The 21776-nt window shown below is 48.3% G+C and overlaps 1 long non-coding RNA gene across 2 annotated transcripts; it reads left to right on the top strand.

The window, feature by feature from the left end:
- The first annotated feature begins 58 nt into the window (after window positions 1-58).
- Window positions 59-16034, top strand: LOC125168658 (uncharacterized). 2 transcript variants are annotated; one of them, XR_007153240.1, is made up of 5 exons: window positions 59-378; window positions 3517-3624; window positions 8183-8263; window positions 11052-11161; window positions 15554-16034. It is a non-coding gene; the product is annotated as an uncharacterized LOC125168658 (long non-coding RNA). The 2 variants fall into 2 exon arrangements; XR_007153239.1 differs by lacking the exon at window positions 59-378 and adding an exon at window positions 2317-2457.
- Window positions 16035-21776: the final 5742 nt, after the last annotated feature.

Below are 21776 nucleotides of genomic sequence, written 5' to 3'. Positions count from 1 at the left end.
GGGAGCCCCCGCAGCTCCCCGGGTCGGGACCGGGGACACAGCGGCAGGGGGCGGGGGCGGGGGCCCAGGAGCCCCGACCTCTGCGCATCCCATCGGTACCGCGCACCGTGCCTTTCCCCTTTTGGTCCTGGGACCCGAGACAGAAAAAGCCGGATTATCTGCCTCCCTCGCCCCCAAGAGAAACAGAGAGGAATTCCTAGATAGTGATCGTGATCGCCGCCGTCACCACCGTCCCCCCCCCCCCTTTTTTTTTTTTTTTTCTGGTCACAGAAGTCATGTAGGATCCATGAAAAACCAGGAAAGTCTAAGAACTGGCCTACACCACGGAAGCCTGGAGAGCCGTGACAACTCAGTGCTGAGCGTGTGGTACCACGGAAGGTATCCTGGAACAGAGAGAGGACGTTAATGGAAAAAATGGGGAAATCCTCAGGGAGTCTGAAGTTTAGCTGATAGCATTGGGCCCATGTGGGTTTCGTGGTTGTGACAGATGTACTGTGGGTAGTTAAGACGTTGGCAGGGGAAACTGCGTTCGTGGTATAGGGGAACTCTGTACTATCTTTGCAGCTTTTCTGTAAATCTAAAATTATTCCTGAAAAAAAAAGGGGGGGGGGGGGCATGGGGCGCCTGGGTGGCTCTGTTGGTTAAGAGTCAGACTTTGGCTTCAGGTCATGATCTCAAAGTTTGTGCATCCGAGCCCCGCGTTGGGCTCTGTGCTGACAGCTCAGATTCTGTGTCTCCCTCTCTCTCTGCTCCTCCTCTGCTCGCGCTCTGTCTCTCTCTCAAAAATAGATAAACTCAGGGGCGCCTGGGTGGCTCAGTCGGTTAAGCGTCCGACTTCGGCTCAGGTCATGATCTCACGGTCTGTGAGTTCGAGCCCCGCGTCGGGCTCTGTGCTGACAGCTCAGAACCTGGAGCCTGTTTCAGATTCTGTGTCTCCCTCTCTCTCTGCCCCTCCCTTGTTCATTGCTCTGTCTCTCTCTGTCTCAAAAATAAATAAACATTAAAAAAAATTAAAAAAAAATAGATAAACTTAAAACAATTTTTTAATAAAAAAAGGAAAAAAGGGTATTAAGAAAAAATATGTAAAAGATGATCAGAACAGTTAAGTTTTTCACAAGTTCGTTAAGCTTGATCGGGAATGGTCTGTTGGTCAACGTGTGTGATCTTGACATGAGTAAACCATAGAATTTAAGTCAAACCTATGCTTAGTCCATATTTTGTCAAAATCAATGTGATTTTCTAATTTTTCTTTAAAAAGGTAACACAAGCATACTGTAGAGATTTTAGAAAATACGGAAAGCACATGGGGCGCCTGGGTGGGTCAATCGGTTGAGCGCGTGACTTCAGCTCAGGTCGTGATCTCACGGCTCGTGAGTTGGAGCCCTGCATCGGGCTCTGTGCTGATGGCTCAGAGCCTGGAGCCTGCTTCACATTCTGTGTCTCCCTCTCTCTTCACCTCTCACCCACTCACGCTTTGCCTCTGTCTCTCAAAAATAAATAAATATTAACAAAATTCAAAAAAAAAGTACAGAAAACACAAAGAAAAAAACAAGAAAACCACCTGTGATTCCTCCACTAGAGGCAGCACCAATATGAGAGAAAGAGGGAGAGATTCATACTGTAATATTGACATATAGCTGCTTTATTCACTTAATATTTTGTAAACATCTTCTCATATCCTTGTTATTTGACATCTTTTTTTTTAACGTTTATTTATTTTTGAAAGAGAGAGAGAGAGAGAGCATAAGCAGGAGAGGGGCAGAGAGAGAGGGAGATACAGAATCTGAAGTAGGCTCCAGGCTCTGAGCTGGCAGCACGGAGCCTGACGTGGGACTCGAACTCACGAACGGTGAGATCATGACCTGATTCGAAGGTGGATGCTCAACCGACTGAGCCACCCAGGTGCCCCTAGACCTTTTAGATGTGTTCTAATTCTCAATGGAACCCTTGCAAGGTAGATAACGGAGCTCCATCGTACAGATGAAACTGAGTTGAGATTCAAACTCGGGGCTGTCCTATGTCACCACTCCATGCTGCTTGCCTCCTCTGGGCAGGGCAGAAGGAGGCTTTGGTTGCAGATACGTGCACCCACTGCTGCAGAGAAAGACGTCTAAGTGCACAGCAAAGGAAGACCGGAGGGCAGGAGGCAAGGGCTGGGGAAGTTTGGAGATGAAGTCGGTGGGGGCACAAGTTTCCTCTGGAGTCACCCATTTTCTGGGGCGGGGGGCCATGAGCTCTTGTAAGCCAGGGATATGTCTTATGTACAACCCTTTTCGCTTCCCACAGCGCAGTGACGATGCAGAGGAAGAAGGATGAAAGAAGGGGAGAAGAATATTCTTTGAGTACCAACTGTGTTCCAGGCACTGTTCTAGGTGCTGGGAGGTCAATCGTTGTCCACATGGAAGTTGCTGGGGGGAGGGGCTGCCTGACAGAAGCAAACCAATAGAGAAGTACACGGTATGTGTGAGGGTGACAGGTGCCGTGCAGGAAAAGAAAATGGAGAGTGGGAGAGAGAGGGCTGGGAGCGTGATGTAAACAAAGTGGCCTGGGAAGGTCACATGGGGGGGGAGGGAGGGAGAGAGAAGGGACAGAGAGAGGACGGGAAAGGGGGAGAAAGGGAAGGAGGGAGGAAGGAAGATAGAGAAAGAAAGAGAAGATTCTTCCGCAGGCTCTAGTCCCACCTTGTCCCTGACCTGTAGGCATGACCCCTCAGCAGCATTTTGATGCGGCCGCACTTTCCAGAGCATCTGCCCCCTTGGTCTTGGTGGTGGACCGAGCTCTCAGTTTCCCCCGAATGGCCAGGAGTTTTATTGCTGGTGTCCCTGGCCGGGGGGGAATGGCTCTCAGAAACCTAGAAAAAAAAATCTCCCAGAACATTTTCTCTCCAGCTACCAAGATAAGGCCAGGCCAGCAGGCTGCCCCACCTCGGATGAGGCTGGTTCTCTGCAGAGTGTCTATGCTCCCTGGGTGATGGGGGCGCTGCGGCTGGGGCGGAAAGACAGCAGCTCTCTCCGAGCCCCTTTCCACTTCCTCCTATCCTCAGTCTCCACTCCATTCACTGATCTTCCTTCCTAGCACTGGCCTCACATTATCTGTTCCTAGGCCAGAATGTCAATCCCCAGGGGCAAGGGCCCCTAGAAGACAGTCTGGCTCAAGACGGTTGCTCATTAATGATTTTTTGAATGAGTGAATGAATGAATGAGCTTAATTTATTCAGCAATCAAGCATGTACAGAGCACCTACTGCATACACAGCTCAGCATCAGGTGCAAATAGCCTCACAAAGACACCCCCTAGTTTGTACTATGCGAGAGGAGGCACGAGGTGACTTGCCCCGGTAGTTAAAGCAGAATCAAGGACATTCCCGTGTAGTTGAGGAGAGCCTGGTGGGCACTGCAGTGATCAGGGTGGGCTTCATGGAATAGGCAGACCGGTCTAGGATTTGCAGAGTGCACAGGAGGTACACCTTTCCTTCTCTGACCTCTGGCTTTTCTTCTCTCGCCTGCCCCCCATCCAGATGATTCCAGGCCACATCCCCATCCTGACCTGGTACTTCCTGTGACCACCAACGGGCTGGAATTCTGGGCTCCTCCCGAGACCAGGGTTCAAGAAACTGGCTGCTCAGGTCTGTCGGGCCAGAAAGGGGTTTGCCAGAGAAGCTAGCCACTTCCTCCTAAAATGTGGGTGACCTGACCAGTGGGGATGACAGATGGGGATGACAAATTGGGATGGTTCCCTCCCCAGCTGGAGAGGCAGGGCGTAGCAGCTACGTGGGCTGGCAGGGCTGGAGGCGGGGTGGGTGGTGGTGGTGTGGTTTGGGGCAGAGGTGATTCAGATTGTCCTGTTTGGGGTCAGGGCGTCCCTGTCCCAGGCACGGTGGCCTCTGCTGTCCCTGCACAGGAGAGAGAGCTATGCAGAGACAGTCACTGTCATTGCCTTTCCCTGTGCCCATCCCTCTGGGCAGAAGGTCAGCTTTGGCCTCGGTCCCACGTCCAGCCTGAGGTTGCGGCAAGGGCACCAGCAGCCCAAGACTCACGAGTTCTTGGGGCCGGTCCCAGTCCCACAGATTCGCTGGTGCACACGGCCCGTCTGGGCCTTGTTGGCTCCGTCTGCAAATGGGTGCCTCCGTGTCAGATGCTTAGCCCCTCGGCCCAGAAGTTCAAAGGGGCCGGGTCCTGAGAGCTGCCACCTGGGTGTACTTGGGCAAGCGGCTTCACCACTCTGTGACTCCATTCTCCCACCCACACAGTGGTGTGCCAGCGGCCTCCCAGGGTGGTTAGGTCTGAATGACTCTAAGGCTTTCACACGATGCTTTTCACACAGTGTGGCAGGTGCTCTCTGATGCCATGGGAAATGAATGGGAAAGTCCCTTGCGAGTCGTAGGGTCATAAATATAACCAGGGGTGGGTTCTCAGATGGCGGATGACGGCATTGTTCTTTGGTGCTCTTTGAAAAGCCTGCCCCCCCCCCCACCAAGAGCGAGCGCCACGCCCTCCTCCGAATCACGGGGCTCTGGGAGTGCGGTTTGGAGCCCCGGGAAGCAGTTCTGGCCACTTATCCTCTTTCTTCATTCCGTTAGAGCCTCAGACTGTACCACCGCCCCACGCCCATGGGGAGGTCTCCGGTGTGGCCAGCCTGCCGGGAAGGGACAGGATGCAGGCCTTTCTGCAAAGTTCTCTCCTCTGTGACCTCTTGTGGGATCGAAAGTAAGGCCACCAATAGTGGGAAACTAGACATCTCACTCACTCGGCCTGGAGGGCTGCTCCGACAAGGACACAGCATGTCGTCCGTGCTACGCCTGCTAAAAACACTTACCGTCAATTTAATCACGCGGAAACAGCAGACAGACCCAAATCGAGGGATGTCCTGCAAGACTACTGGCCTGGGTTCTTCTTCTTCTTTTTCTTTTTTTTTAAATATTTATTTATTTGTGAGAGAGAATCAGAGCATGAGCAGGGAGGGGGAGCAGAGAGAGAGGGAGACACAGAATCCGGGAGCAGGCTTCAGGCTGTGAGCTGTGAGCACACAGCCCGACGCGGGGCTTGAACCCACGAACCGTGAGATCTTGACCTGAGCTGTAGTGTGCGCGTATGCATACAGAGAGAGGGGGCCAAAGTGGTGGATCCAGGTGAAGGGTACATGCGTGTGCATTGTACTAATTCTTGTAACTTTTCTGTAGGCTTGCAAATTTGTAAACAAGAAGTTTGGAGGAAAGCCCTGCGGGGCTGTCATTGGAAGTCTCCAGTGTGCCTCCCCAAGGCCTGGGTGCAAGCCCGGAGTCATAGGCTCAAGGGGAGTCTCCCACACACCCTCTGCCTGATTACAGTTCACACTCCGCATGCCCCACGGGGCCCTCTGTGTTCCCTACGGTCTAGAGGCCAGCACATATGTATTCAGCACCCACCCCCTGCCAGCACCCACTCCCTCCCTCCCTAGACGAGGCGCGGACACCTGAAGACGGGGTCCCTGTGTTTCCAGTGCACACGGTTCATGGGAGTCAGCTCGCATCACTGCACAGTCTGTTGTGGCTACGGGACCCAAAGACTCATAGCCAGATTGCAGGGGTCCAGGGCAAGGCGGAAGCAGACGTTGTCACGGCGGCAGCTCTGTGAACTGGGAGCTCCGGGTGTTACAGTGTCACCTCCTCACAGTGGCTGACCACGCGGGAGGGATGTTCTGCTCGTGTGTTTGTCTGATGCTGGTGCCGATAGCACCCTCTACTCCTAGTTGAAACAACTGGAGATGTCTCCAGATGTTGCCAGACAATGGGGCGGAGCACCTACGCGCTGAAAAGGCAGCTCTTGGCCCAGCCCTGCTCCTGGCCGGAGCGCCGTGCCCCTGCTCCGGAGGTGAGCAGGTGGCTAAGCCCTGCGTGAGCCCTGTACTACCTCTGCAGGTTCCTCCTGCGGAGCAGGGCTGGGGGTGGGAGGGCTGGATGTGGTTTCCGTCCTCCCGCTGCCCTTGCCTCCCAAGCTGCGCTGGCTGCTCTCTGTGGGGAGCCCAGTGCGTGGCAGCCCCACCGGGACAGACGAGATGGACGGAGACACGCCGAGCCCTGTTCATCACCCTTGGCCTCCTGGGGGAGGTCCCCCAGGCCGGCGCCCCAGGGGCCCCAACGTGCAATGTGCTTTGAGGAGTGTCAGTGGCCTCAGGGTTCCTGGCCAGGCCTGGCCTTCCAGACAGTGAGACGAAGGGAGAGATCTTGCACGGGGTCGACCCCTCCGTCCCCACGGGGGCGGCTGGAGTTCTCTCTGCGGCCTAAATGGAGGTACTGCTCTCCAGACAATTTTAAATAGTCCCCGAGTCCTGGGACAGCCAGGCCTCTGGGAGTTTGCCATTGGCACTAAAGTGCGGCCGGAATGCAGTGGTGTGGCCAAACCGGAGTGCTGACCTGGACCCCGGGCATCCCCCAAACCAGCCGCTGAAACCTCAACACTCTTCTAATGGGGACCCTCCAGAACCTCCTCTCCACTCCCACCACCTCCTCCAACCCCCCCCCCCCCAACCCTTTGCTGCTACCCTGATCGTTAGATATTTTGACCGCCTCCTCTTTGCTCACTTTATCATCCAACACACATTTATTGCAAACCTATCATGAGCCAGGTCCTATGCTGGGTGCTCCTCTCGATGTTTTCCTGAGCCTCCAGGGGAGAGAGACATCCGCATGCCTTAATATAGTATGGCAGGTCCAAAGACAGAGGCCTGTAGAGAAAAGACAGAGGACTATAGAGAGCCTCCTGGGGGCACCATTGGAGGTGGGAAGTGTCTGTGGTGGAGTCTCAGAGGAGTTATACATACTGGGTCTTGAAGGATGAATGGAGGTTCATAGAAAGACAAGGGAAGGGAATTCTAGGAAAAGGGACCAGCATGTGCAAAAGCACAGAGGTCATCCATAGGACGTGGAGAGAAAATATTAGAACTTGTATTTATATTCCTTTTTAGTCTCATACTTCTATTTTATAGACATTTAATGGTGGGCCTAACATATTAACATGTATTTATGGTTTCTTTTTAATACACATATTCTGAGGTGTACATCCCCACATTTTTTACTGATGCATAATCCAAATTGTTGCCAAGCCTGGTTTAGGACAGGTTGTCTTTGGACATGTAAATGTCCAAGAGGCGATATCTATTCTTGGAGCTAGACATGGGTGTGGGTCAGGGAGATAGCCTTGGGTGCTGGGTGGGGAGGAAGAGGAAAAGGTTTAGATTGAGTGGAACAGAGCGGGGTGGAGGAGGAAACCAGTGGTTCTCAGCCTGGCTGCTCTTTGAATCACCTAAGGAGCTTTTAAAAAGTGCTCACTCCCAACTCCTTTGATTTATCATCCTCTTTCAAATTCCCCAAGTAATTCCAATTGTAACCAGGAGTTGAGAACCACTGCCCTCTAGATCAGGTTTCTTCAAACTTTCGTGCTTGTGCACCCCCTAAAAGGATTCTGGAAAACGACATACTCTCATATTTTTCAATTGACATCTAAATTTTTGGTCACAATCTTTTTAAGTTTATTTTTGTTTATTTTGGGAGAGACAGAGACAGCACGACAGACAGACAGACAGACGACAGACAGAGACAGTGATAGCACGAGGTGGGGAGGGGCAGAGAGACAGAGAGAGAGAGAGGGAGGCAGAGAATCCCAAGCAGGCTCTACACTGTCAGTGCAGAGCCCGATGTGGGGCTCCAACTCACAAAACTGTGAGATCGTGACCTGAGCTGAAACTAAGAATTGGATGCTTAACCGACCGAGCCACCCAGGCGCCCCCTAAGCATAATTTTAATAGCTGCAAAAATATCGTTTCCTGCATGTTGTATATATTTTCTGCAGAACCTCAGAGTTACAAATTTAGTTGATTTAATTTATGGGAAAGTTCTACCATATAAGCGAATTGGCAAAGCCAGAATTCATTGTCAAACCAGTCAACCCAGTTAGACTATCTGTCCGAGGAAAATCTGGATACAGTTTTCACTTCAAACAGATGTATTAATGCATAGGCTGGTGACAACCATCTCACTTCCATATTCTAATTCTAAGCTAAATAGATGCCTCATCACTTAGAATTTGTCCCTTCGATGGAATAAGATGCTGCCCCTTTAATATTTACGGCTGATGTTCAGTGTGGTTTTTTGAAGGGGTCTGTCCCTCAGGAGCGCATACGTTCTAATTGCCCCTTTGTTTATTTAGGTCCCCAGTGGTTTGCACACATCTAGATGATGCACCATGGTCAGACTGGGGTGGAGTGAAAAGGGAACCCTACTTGGAAAGGTAAGTGAGAGAACAAAGGAAAACTGGCTTGATGTTTGATGACAGAGGCAAATAGATTCATTAAATAAAATGAAAATAAAATAAAAATAAAATTAAGAAAATTAAAAAAAATAAAATAAATTTTTTTAACGTTTATTTATTTTTGAGACAGAGAGAGACAGAGCATGAACGGGGGAGGGTCAAAAAGAGAAGGAGACACAGAATCCGAAACAGGCTCCAGGCTCTGAGCTGTCAGCACAGAGCCCGACACGGGGCTCGAACTCATGGACCACGAGATCATGACCTGACGGACCACGAGATCATGACCTGAGCTGAAGTCGGACGCCCAACCGACTGAGCCACCCAGGCGCCCCACAAATAGATTCATTTTAGAAAGGAGGACCTAGGGGCACCTGGGTGGCTAAGTCAGTTAAGCGTCTGACTTCGGCTCAGGTCACGATCTCACGGTTTGTGGGTTTGAGCCCTGCATCGGGGTCTGTGCTGATATCTCGGAGCCTGGAGCCTGCTTTGGATTCTGTATCTCCCTCTCTCTCTGCCTTTCCTCCACTCGTGCTCTGTCTCTCCCTGTCTCTCAAAAAAAGTAAATAAACATTAAAAAAAGTTTAAAAAATAAAATAAAATAAAGAAAGGAGGACCTAGGGAGGTTGAGGATCTAGAAAGTGGTATCTTTAAAATTGTTCATGGTTAAAAAAAACAAAAAAACCCAAAAAAACCCAAAAAACCCAAAATTGTTCATGGTAGATCCATACATATATGGTATAGAATTGCTTCTGCAATTCTGTGGGGAACACAAAGTTTTTATGCCTACTCCGAAGGGGGAAAAAAAGTGAGCTCTGATCCCTTCCTCCTGCCATAAACATTCGTTCAAGATGGACCACAGACCTAAATGTGAAAACTAAACCAATAAAGCTTCTGGAAGTAAACACAGGAGGGAATGTTCACAAAGATCTTTTGAGCAGGACATAAAAAGCGCTTTTTTAATTGGTAAATTGGACTTCATTAAAATAAAAACCTCTGTTGGGGCGCCTGGGTGGCGCAGTCGGTTAGGCGTCCGACTTCAGCCAGGTCACGATCTCGCGGTCCGTGAGTTCGAGCCCCGCGTCGGGCTCTGGGCTGATGGCTCAGAGCCTGGAGCCTGTTTCTGATTCTGTGTCTCCCTCTCTCTCTGCCCCTCCCCCGTTCATGCTCTGTCTCTCTCTGTCCCAAAAATAAATAAAAAACATTGAAAAAAAAAACACCTCTGTTTATCAAAAAATGCCATTTAAGAGAGTAAAAGGGCAAGAGAAGACTTTCACAATATATACGTTAGACAAAGGACTTGTGTCCTTAATATGTAAAGATCTCTTTCAAATCAGTAAGAAAAGGAAAACCAAACAAACAAAAATGTGGGCAAAAGTCTTGAAAAAGAGGCTATGTAAAGGGCTTGTAAGCATATGACAAGGCTCTCAACGCAATTAGTCCTCAGGGAAACGCAAAATAAAACCTCAATGAGATTCTACAATACTCATCAGAATGACTCAAATTGAAGCAATCAGCAATAAGAAAAGCCGTCAAGGATGTGGAGCATCGGAGCGCTCATGCCTTGCCCGAGGGGAGAGTAAATCAGTCAAAAGAAAACATACCCCTACTCTTTGTCTCGAAATTCCACTCCTAGGCATATATCCAAAGTGAGGGGGTAGCTGCAGTTCAGTCAGTGTGCAGCCAATAAGGGAGTATGTTGTTGCAGAGAATTTAGGACAGAATGAAAATGACTAAAAGTCAGTCTGTTTTGGGGGATCCTGGCGGGCTCAGTCAGTAGACCATGGGACTCTTGATCTCAGGATCATGAGTTTGAACTCCACGTTGGGGGTGGAGTTTAGTTTAAAAAAAAAGTCAATCTGCTTTTTATTATCTGTGCACCAGGACCAGCAATGCCAAAAGATGATAAAATGTGCCCCTCCCATCTTTTTTGGTCTAAGTTCTAAACAACTGCTATAATTACCATTATTTGTTTATTTTTGAGAGAGAGAGAGAGAGAGAAACCACACGTGGGGGAGGGGCAGAGAGAGAGGGAAAGAGAGAGAATCCCAAGCAGGCTCCACGCTGTCAGCGTGGAGCCCAATGTGGGGCTCAAACCCACAAAACCATGAGATCATGACCCGAGCTGAAGTGGGATGCTTCACTGACGGCACCACTGAGTTTTAAAAATGGTCTCAAATTAACATATTTACAGCATGCAAATGAATGCTTGCGTAAGCATTGCATTCTTTGTGGAAGTTGATTTAGAGGATGTCTGGTTATGCACTTGGGCCCTGAGACACATGGGCTTTGTGCATTCATGTATTTATTTAATGGCACTTTTTCTTTTGATTGTGGTCAAATATGTGCAATCTACAATTTGCCGTTGAAAACCAAAACTATGTTTGAACGCACAATTCAGCGACATTAATTACATTTGTGCAACCATCACCATCCTCCACCTCCAGATTTTTTCATCTTCCCAAACGGAAGCTCTACCCATGAAACACTAACCCCCCACCCCCCCTCCCCCTGTCCCTTGGTAACCTCTCACATACTGTCTGTCTCTATGACCTTGTCGACTCGAGGTACCTGGTGTAAGAGGAATCCTACAGGATTGGTCCTCTTGTGTCTGGTTTATCTCACTTAGTACAAGGTTTTCCAGGTTCTTCCATGTTGTCACATGGATGATGACTTTATTCCTTTTTATGGCTGAGTCATATTCCATTGTACCTGCATTCATTTTGAGGATCATTTTCCTAAAGGTTGGGAACCATTCAATCCTTTTCAGATTACAGTTCCTGTCTCCAGTCCCCATGGTCCGACAGACTCCTGCACTTGACTGTGTATTTGAAATAAGGGTAGCAGCATGATTTTAAAGACAAAGAAGCAGAACCTAAGGTACTTTAGTTCTTTCATTTTATGGGATTACTGGCATTTTTGTGTTTAAAATTGAGAACAGTAAAACAGAGTATAAACTGATAAAAGTTTTGGTCTTCTTTTTAAAAAGTTAACACACTTTAGGAAAGAGCCGAAATGTCCATCGATGGATGAATGGGTAAAGAAGACGTGGCATATATATATATATATATATATATATATATATATATAATGGAATATTACTCAAAAAGAATGAAATCTTGCCATTTGCAACAGCATGGATGGAACTAGAGCATATTATGCTAAGCAACATTAGTCAAGAGAGAGACAAATATCACATGACTTCCCTCATATGTGGAACTTAAGATACAAAACAGGTGAACATAAGGGAAGGGAAGCAAAACTAATATAACAACTGGGGCAAAACACAAGAGACTCTTGAATACAGAGAACAAACTGAGGGTTTCTGGAGGGGCTGTGGGTGGTGGGATGGGCTAAATGGGCAAGGGGCATTGAGGAGGGCATTGAGGAGGGGATGAGTCAATGATTTCTAGTCCAGAAATCATTACTGCACTATATGCTAACTAACTTGGATGTAAATTTAAAAAATAATCATAATAAAAAATAAGTAATTAAAAAGTTAACATACTTTAAAAGTATTAATCCTTTTTTGGGTATGGTAATATTTTCTTTTCATTTTTTTGCCAGTGTGACTACATGTACATGAAGTACAATAAAATAAAATATCACTGTCTCCTTTCTTGCCATTATTATTAGTATTATCAATTTCATTATTATTGCTGAAAACAATTTTGCTGTATCGAGGGCTGGGAGCATTACAGAGGATCTAGTCCATGGGGCACCTGAGTGGCTCAGTTGGTTGAGCATCTGACTCTTTTTTTTTTTTAAATTTTTTTTTTTCAACGTTTATTTATTTTTGGGACAGAGAGAGACAGAGCATGAATGGGGGAGGGGCAGAGAGAGAGGGAGACACAGAATCGGAAACAGGCTCCAGGCTCTGAGCCATCAGCCCAGAGCCTGACGCGGGGCTCGAACTCACGGACCGCGAGATCGTGACCTGGCTGAAGTCGGACGCTTAACCGACTGCGCCACCCAGGCGCCCCGCATCTGACTCTTGATTTCAGCTCAGGTCATGATCCCAGGGTTGTGGGATCGAGCCCCACATCGGGCTCTGTGCTGAGCATGAAGCCTGCTTAAGATTCTCTCTCTCTCTCTCTCTCTCTCTCTGTCTCTCTCTCTCTCTGTCTCTCTCCCTCTCTCTCCCTGTCTATCTCTTCCTCTGCCCCCTCCCCTATTCCCACTTGCTCTCTTCCTAAAAAAAAAAAAAAAAAAAAAAAAAAAAAATTTCATTCCAAGTGTCAGATACTCTAGGTTCACTACTGGATATACTCCAGAGAAATGAGCGTAAATGTCCACCAAAGACAAGAATGTTCAGAGCAACTTTATTCACAAAAATGTCAAACCGTAGATAACTCAAATGCCCATCACTCAGGGAATAGATAAACAAGTTGTGGATTATTCACACAATGGAATACTGCACAGAAATAAGAACTCAGTAACTACTGACACATGCAGTCAACCTGGATGGCTGTCACAAACAAATGAAAGAAGTCAGGAGCCAGAGTACGTGCTCTACGACTCCATTGACATACATTTTGAAGACAGGCAAAGATTTTTTAAGGTTTTATCTAAATTCCTGTTAGCACACAGTGCGAGTGATGCGACAGTTCCTGTACATCACCCCATGCTCATCGCGACAAGTGCCCTCTGTAGTTCCCATCCCGCTTCCCCCACCCCCCACCCCCCTCCCCTCACGTAACCGGCAGTTTGTTCTCTATAGTTAAGAATCTGTTTCTTGGTTTGCCGTTCTCTCTCTTTTGTTCTCCTTTGCTCATTTGTTTTGTTCCTTAAATTCCACATATGAGTGAAATCAAATGGTATATGTCTTTCTCTGACTGACTTACTTTGCCTAGCATAACACTCTAGTTCCACCCATGTTGTTGCAAATGGCAAGATTTCATTCTTTTTATGGCTGAATAAAAAATATATATATAATATTCCACATTATACACGCACACATATATCATATCTTCTTTATCCATTCATCTATTGATGGATATTTGGGCTGCTTCCAGAATTTGGCTATTGTAAATAATGCACACACGCGCACACACACACACACACACACACACACACAGGCGTGCATATATCCCTTCGAATTAGTATTTTTGTAGATACCCAGTAGGGTGATTGCTGGGTCATAGGGTAGTTCTATTTTTAACGTTTTGAGGAACCTCCATACTGTTTTCCAGAGTGGCTGCACCAGTTTGCATTCCCACCAACAGTGCACGAGGGTTCCCCTTTCTCCACATCCACGCCAACACCTGTTGTTTGTGGTGTTGTCGATTTTAGCTATTCTGACAGGTGTGAGGTGACCTCTCAGTGTGGTTTTGATTTGCATTTCCCTGATGATGAGTGATGTTGAGCATCTTTTCATGTGTCTGTTGGTCATCCACATGTCTTCTTTGGAGAAATGTCTGTTCATGTCTTCTGCCCATTTTTTTTAAAAAAAGTTTATCTTTGAGAGAGAGAGAGTGTGCATCCATGAGCAGGCAGGGAAGGGGGAGAGAGAGAGGGAGACAGAGAACCTCAAGCATGCCCATTTTTTAATTGAATTATTCATTTTTGGGGTGTTGAGTTTTGTAAGTTCTTTATGTATTTTGGATATTAACCCTTGATCAGGTATGTCATTTGCAAATATCTTCTCCCATTCTGTAGGTTGCCTTTTAGTTTTGTCGATTGTTTCCTTTGCTGTGTAAAGACAGGCAAATTTCATTGATGGTGAAAAATGTCAGGGGAATGGTTATGTTGGCGAGGGGGAGGCAGTTATGGATTGGGTGTGGTGAGTACTCGGATGTATGTAATTCTAAAAAGTTATCAGGCTTTACATTTAGGATTAATATATTTCACTGTACGTAAATTATTCCTCAATACAGAAGAAAAAAAATGTAAGCTCCAAAGGGCAGAGATTTTTGTCTGGCTCAACTCTATCCTCAGAGATTAGAGCAGGGCCGGCATAAGGTAGCACACAGGAAGTATTGAATGAATGAATGAACTTGAGATTGCTCTTAGCACACCATCATGTAAGTCTCACAAGGTGACGTTTATGGATCTGTCTCCCTAATTGGTTTCTGGCCTTGGGGATCTGGGACCTGGTGGAGGGGCCATGAGCAGTGAGGCTGGTCTGTGCCTGGGGTTGGGACAGTTTGAAGACCTGGGTACATTCCTCTACCCCCAACTCCCTTTAGGGGAGATTAAGGTGGGCTGGTCTCTGGAGCTGCAGAGCATTCAGGATGCACTCAAGGACTTTGAGATGGGCCATCAGTGATAATATAATCAAGGAAGGAGAGAAATAAAGGCCCCAAAGTCTTTCACGTTCCCCAACCTTAGATCATCCTGTAGACACTGCTTCAGCCCAGGGTCCCTCTGTCTGGCTCGGATGGGAGGTCTGCCCCAGGCAACTCTCCCAGATGTTTTTGCATCCTTCTCCATGGCGGATGCTCCCTTCTGATTGCCTCCAGCAGCTTCCCTGCCAATCTCTCTCTCTCTCTCCTTTTTTGAGTAGAATTTATTACAATCTTATTTCTTTTTTTTTAATGTTTTGTTAATTTTTTGAGAGAGAGAGAGAGTACGAGCAGAGGAGGGGCAGAGAGAGAGTGAGACACAGAACCTGAAGCAGGCTCCAGGCTCCGAGCTGTCAGCACAGAGCCCGATGCGGGGCTCAAACTCACAAGCCGCGAGATCATGGCCTGAGCCGAAGTCGGATGCTTACCCGACTGAACCACCCAGGCGCTCCTGCAATTTTATTTCTTTTTTTAAAAAAAATTTTTTTTTCAACGTTTATTTATTTTTGGGACAGAGAGAGACAGAGCATGAACGGGGGAGGGGCAGAGAGAGAGGGAGACACAGAATCGGTAACAGGCTCCAGGCTCTGAGCCATCAGCCCAGAGCCCGACGCGGGGCTCGAACTCACGGACCGCGAGATCGTGACCTGGCTGAAGTTGGACGCTTAACCGACTGCGCCACCCAGGCGCCCCTGCAATTTTATTTCTTATCACACAACCATGCATATTTATTTGTTCTCCTTTCTTTAAACAGTTCAATGGGTCTCTTTCCTCTCTCTTGCTCCAAACCTCTTATCCCGATCTCCAGCTCCCATGTCTGGAGTCGCTTTCAAAGGTGACTCATCCTGAAACCAACCTCCCCTATACCTGTGTTCCCATGAAACACCTTTCAAAACCAAGAGAAACATGGGGAGGGCAGTGGCTTTATCCACAAGGGCTAATAACCCCCGATTGGGTCTTTTAACAGCTTATAACCCGAACATGGCAGGTGGATCGGCGTGCCCAGGAGGGGCCCTTGGCAGAAGTGAGAGTAGTGAGAAAGATCTCTGAACACCTTCCTGCTCCCTCCCATCTCGGCTTAATGTGGCTCCAGGAGCTGAGCAGTGACAGAGACCTACCTAATCACACCTGTCCAGCACATGAAGAGCCGTTTGCCAACAGAGCGAGAAGACAAGATTTTAATCTTCATTTTTTAAATCCTTGGGGATAAAGCAAATGACCCTGGATTAAAAGCAGCAGGAAGGATCTGGGCTCCAAATCAGGAAGAATTGCCAAACCGGCAGTGAGAACGCGGAACTTGGGCATGACCCGGCAGGAGCGGTGGGACAGGCCCCTACTGGGAAGTCCTGAGCACAAAGGCAATTCCTGAGTCAGCTGGATTTATGGGCCGAGGCTGAGCCTAACCCTGGAGGGATGGCCTACCACCGTTGCCGGGCCAGGTGAGATACATTGCCAGGGAGTCGGTGGCACGAAGCGTCTAGGGAGTCTGTCCCCACCAAGGAGGGCTTCTGGGCAGGGCTGGTCCTGTGGAGGCCGGTTAGGAAACTGAAGCAACGACAGATTTGCCCAGGAGGGTTGACTCTTGCCCACTTTCTTTCCTGACCAGCTCCTCTGAATCCGTCAGGATTCAGCACAGGTATTACCTGCTCCAGACAGCTCTCCCTCAGGGCTCTGAGCACAAGGCACCCTGGACCCAGCTGTTTCCCTCTCCAGACCGCAGATCCCTTGAGGGGCAACAGTGGGTGATTCATCATCGTGTCTCTCTTGCCTGACAGGGGCTCAGAGATGTGGAGGGAAAGAGGAAGGAATGGAGGGAAAGACAATGGGAGGAGGGAGAGAGGAAGGAAGAGAGAGGTAGGGAAGTAGAAGCGAGAAGGAAGGATGGAGGGGGTAGTGGAAGAAGGAGAAAGGAAGGGAAGAGGCTAGGAGGCAGGGACTTCTGTGCCCAGAACTTACACAGGTACCCAAAGCTCACCCCTGCTCCATAGACAGTGGTTCGTCCACAGCAACAATCCCCCAGGCTTCCCGGAAGCTGAGACCGGGGCTGCTCCGAGGTCCCTCCCTGCACCCCCAGGCCCAGCCCAGGGAGAGGGGCCCCCCAAGCCGGTGGTTGCTGAGCGTCAGAGCTGGGGCTTGCGATGGCACAGGTTACAATGGGGCTTATGGGTGAGGGCGGCCCAGCTCTGGGGGCCGAGGGAGAGTTCAGTGGTGGTGATTGCTATTAGATCTGGTTCTTGTTCATTTGAAAAAAAAATTGTTTTTAATGTTTATTTATTTTTGAGAGAAAGAACACGAGTCAGGGAAGGGCAGAGAGAGAGGGAGACACAGAATCTGAAGCAGGCTCCAGGCTCTGCTCTGTCAGCACGGAGCCCGACACGGGGCTTGAACTCACGAACCGCGAGATCACGACCTGAGCGGAGCTCGGACGCTTAACTGACTGAGCCACCCAGCTCCCCAAGCCCTTGTTCATTTCTACTTGATTCACGTAATTTCCGAGCTGTATTCTTACAGGGAAATGTGCTTTCACTTAATTTAATGTTTTCATAAGGTGACAATAGCAGTCTTGTTCTTTCTGAATATAAAGGAAAGAAAGCACATTATGGCAAATAGAAACAAAGGAAAGAATACAAACATGACCTGAAATCCCAGAGATAACCGTTGTCAACATTTCGTTGCACATCGTTCTAGAATGTACATGTATATGTGCGTGTGTGTGTGTGTGTGTGTGTGTGTGTGTGTGTTAACATGTTTCAATATAGAAAATATTTTTGGAAACAAACAAAACAAACAAAGCCCGCCCCCCAGTTTTTTACTGTTAAAAAACAACTTTGGGGAAGGTGCAACAGCCCTCACAGTGTCATTTTTAAAACACACAGACACTGGGTGGCTCAGTCTGTTGAGTGTCCGACTCTTGATCTTGGCTCAGGTCATGGTCTCATGGTTCCTGAGTTCAAGCCCTGCATTGGGCTTCTGCACTGACAGCAGAGAGCAGGACGTGGGGCTTGAACGCACAAACCGCGAGATCATGACCTGAGCTGAAGTCGGACGCTCAATGGACTGAGTCACCCAGGAGCCCCAAAATATAATTTTTATTTTTATTTTTTTCCCAAAATATAATTTTCAATTAAAAAAATTTTTTTTTTAATTTTTTTTTCAATGTTTATTTATTTTTGGGACAGAGAGAGACAGAGCATGAACAGGGGAGGGGCAGAGAGAGAGGGAGACACAGAATCGGAAACAGGCTCCAGGCTCTGAGCCATCAGCCCAGAGCCCGACGCGGGGCTCGAACTCACGGACCGCGAGATCGTGACCTGGCTGAAGTCGGACGCTTAACCGACTGTGCCACCCAGGCGGCCCTAAAAAAAATTTTTAATGTTTATTTACTTCTGAGAGAGAGAGAAAGAGAGAGCGAGGGCAGGAGGGGCCAAGAGAGAGGGAGACAGAATCTGAAGCATGCCCCAGGCTCTGAGGTATCAGCACAGAGCCTGACGTGGGGCTCAAACTCACAAAGTGAACTGTGAGATCATGACCTGAGCCAAAGTTGGATGCCTCACCTACTGAGCCACCCGGGTGCTAGGGATCCCTTACTGTTCAGGCACCGAGGGAGGCTCTGGAGGGGAGGAGGAGCAGTGAACAGGACCCACCCACTTCTTCCCCTCCTGACAGGCTTCGTGGAGAAGCAAAGGAGACGCTCACGCCTTCAGTAAAGAGGGCACGCGGGGTCCCTAAGAGCTAGCCTTCTCCCCGCTTCTGTGGTCCTGAGCAGCCGCTGTGGGTAAGCAGTTCCTGGGTGCTGGTTCCGTGCGCCGCACGCCCGGGGAATGGGAAGATGCTTCTCGCAGACAGATCAACTTGTTGGAATCCCCTGCCTCGTCCAGAGTCACCCGGCCCTCCCTGTGCTACACCGCACAGCACACACCTGCCCCCCACACCGGTCAGGCACACGGTGTTTGTACTCCCGTTCTGGAACTCAGGCAAGTTTCACAGTTGTTTTCAGGAGGCTGGAAAAGAGCTTAAAGGTCACCTTGTCTAACCGACCTGGTCTGCTGAGGATGGAATCTTCTTTCTGATCCCCCACACCTCAGGGGACACCTTAGGTGGCAAGAAGAATTTTCTCTCTCAATGTGGCCCACTTATTCTGTAGGAGGCCACTACTCACTGATTCGTTCCATCAAATGGTGTGTATTAAGTGCTATGTACTCAGTGCTTCCTATGCACTAAGAAATAAGCCAGTGAGGGGGCGCCTGGGTGGCTCAGTCGGTAAAGCGTCCGACTTCGGCTCAGGTCATGATCTCACGGTGTGTGAGTTCGAGCCCCACGTCAGGCTCTGTGCTGACGGCTCAGAGCCTGGAGCCTGTTTCGGATTCTGTCTCTGTCTCTCTGCCCCTCCCCTACTCGCGCTCTCTCTCTGTCTGTGTCTCAAATATAAAAAATAAAACATAGAAAAATTAAAAAAAAAAAAAAAGGAATCAGTGAGTAAAACACAAAAATCTCTGCTCTTCCGAATCTTACCTTCTAATGATATGGGTTGGGGAGGACAAATGTTAAACAAAGTAGATAAATTATAAAGTGCTAGAGAGTAATACACACTAGAGCAAAAAAAGGGGGGGGGGGAATATGCAGGAATGGCTCAGGAATGGCGATTGTCACTAATATTAAAACATTAGTGTTATGTGTTAACTAATACACGTTAACTAATAAGTGAGTTTTAGCAGGGTCACGGGATGCAAGGTCAATAAACAAAACTCAAATTTATTTCTATATATTAGCAATAAACAAGAGGAAATTGAAAAAAATTGAAAACATCATTTACAGTAGAAACAGAAAACATGAAATACTTCGGTAGAAATCTAACAAAATACGTGCAAGATATGTATGCCGAAAACTACAACCCAAGAAACCAAAGAAAGCCCAAAACACGGGGAGATAGACCATGTTCGTGTTTTGGAATCTGGGCTTAATAAAATTCTCCCCGCATGGATCTGTAGATTCAATGCAATTGTGCCAAAAATTCCATCAGCATTTTTTTTGGTAGAAACTGACAAGCCGATCTTTTTTTTTTTTTTTTAAAAGGGAGCTATAGGGTTTTTTTAAAAGTCTATTTATTTATTTTGAGAGAGAGACAGAGAGTGCAAGTGGGGGAGGGGCAGAGAGAGAGGGAGAGAGAGAGAATCCCAAGCAGGCTGTGCACTGTCAGCCCAGAGCCCCCCGCCGCGGGGGCTCGAACTCATAAACTGAGATCATGACCTGACTAAAATCAAGAGTCAGACACTTAACTGACCGAGCCACCCAGGCTCGTCCCCTGACAAGCTCATTTTAAAGTTTATTTGGAAAGGCAGTGGAACTAGAATAGCAAAAGAATTACAAGTAACAAGTCGCTCCTAAGAAGAGTGTTGACAGTGGAGGTGAGGACTGAGAAGTTAAGAGAGGGGAGGTCCGCGGGAGGAAGACTTTCACTGTGTGCCTTTAATACTTTTCCAGTGAATGTGCTGCCTGTTCAAACATGAAACATATAATAATATTAAAAAAAATAGAAGTTCTTGGGGGTGCCTGGGTGGCTCAGTCGGTTAAGCATCCAACTTTGGCTCAGGTCGTGATCTCACGGTTTGTGAGTTCGAGCCCTGCATCGGGGTCTGTGCTGACAGCTCAGAGCCTGGAGCCTGCTTTGGATTCTGTGTCTCCCTCTTTTTCTGCCCCTCCCCTGCTCATGCTCTGTCTCTTTCTCCTCAAAAATAAACATAAAAAAAAATTAAAAAATATATAGAAATAAAGCGGCTCTAGCAGACTCAACCTCTACAACATGGAGCTTTGATTCAGTGGGTATGACCTAGAGGGAAGCACCAGAAATCAGAGTTCTACTGGGCTTGGCAGGGCACTTACCCTCTGCTAGGCAGGGACCGTAAAATAGGGCCTCTGTTTATGCATACACAGCTCCGGGTGGGTTAGGGAGGTCACCTGCGGAGCACCCAGAAAATCTCTGGGAAGGCCAGACCCTCAAGGCTGCTTGGTCGTCCGGCCCCTCACTGGGTGTGGAGAGTGAGAACGAGTTCTCATGGTCTCTTTAGTCATAAGGCTACAGAGAAGCTTTCCCGGTGGGCAAGTGGGTGGCATTCAGATGTCATGCTAGAATGATCATGTGTCCCATTTGCCCAGGGCAGTCCTGTTTACACCTGCTGTCCTGGTGTAATTATTAATAATGCCCCCTCTCACTCTGTTTTGGGTGATAGCTAGGGTCACCCTAGCGATAGTTCAGGTTTGATCCCCAGAACGAAAGGAAGATGATTCTAAAAGGGCACTGGTCCAGGAGTCAGGAACACAAACTTTTGTCCTGCTGCTGACAAACTGGGGACCTTGGCACGTTTTCTCTGGCTGAATTGAAGAGTTTGGATCAGACAGCCCCCTTTTAGCTGGGCAGTTCACGCACGGGAGATGTGGGTCACAGGGCGGGGGGAGGGGGGTCTGATTCGAGACCTTTCTGAACCCAGACCTAATACAAATAAGTAAAAAACAAACAAACAATAATGAAATGAGCCCTCGTCTCAGTTGTCAGGGAAAAGGTTGGACAACTGGGGGACATGGTCAAACCTGGAAGGGACTTTGTGAAGTGTCCCGGAAAAAGTCTTTCCTGGAGGTTGGACAGGACTTGGTAGGGGGCGAAAGGAAGGGAAGAGAAGGGAAAGAAGAGATTTAGGGGGAGGTTACAGTGCCATAGGCTCGGAGAGGGGATGGGAACGCTCCAGGCTGTAGGTCCTAAAGGTATCAGTCTGCAGGGAGGTGACACTTCCGAGTGCCACCTGGACAGAGTGATGCCTTTGGGCTACTATCTACACGGCTCCGTCCCGTGGGGGCCCATATGCAGCATCTCGGGCGTGTGAAGAAAGATTTCGAAAACTTCTCTCCCACCTATGACTTAAATTGGCTGAGCCTACTTGCTCCCGCTTTGGGGTGGGTCCCCAGGGTCACACCCAAAGGAAACACCGATCTTACTTTGAGTGTCTTTTTATGCGTTTCCAGGAGGCTGTCCTGGACTCGGGATAGGAACAGCAGAAGAGAAATCGTCTCCCCCAGTGTCAGCCAAAACCCTCCTTACCCATCTCTACCCCTCTCTAGACACCCTCTTCTCGGGACAGCTTGACCTCATTTGGGTCTCATTCCCTGTAAACTCCAAAGTGGTGGTTCTCAAAGCACGGTTCCCAGACCAGCGGCATCAG

Source organism: Prionailurus viverrinus, chromosome B3, assembly GCF_022837055.1.
Source record: "Prionailurus viverrinus isolate Anna chromosome B3, UM_Priviv_1.0, whole genome shotgun sequence".
Classification (NCBI taxonomy): domain Eukaryota; kingdom Metazoa; phylum Chordata; class Mammalia; order Carnivora; family Felidae; genus Prionailurus; species Prionailurus viverrinus.
Note: the sequence above shows the minus strand (reverse complement) of the source record. Positions and strands in the feature narration are given on the sequence as shown.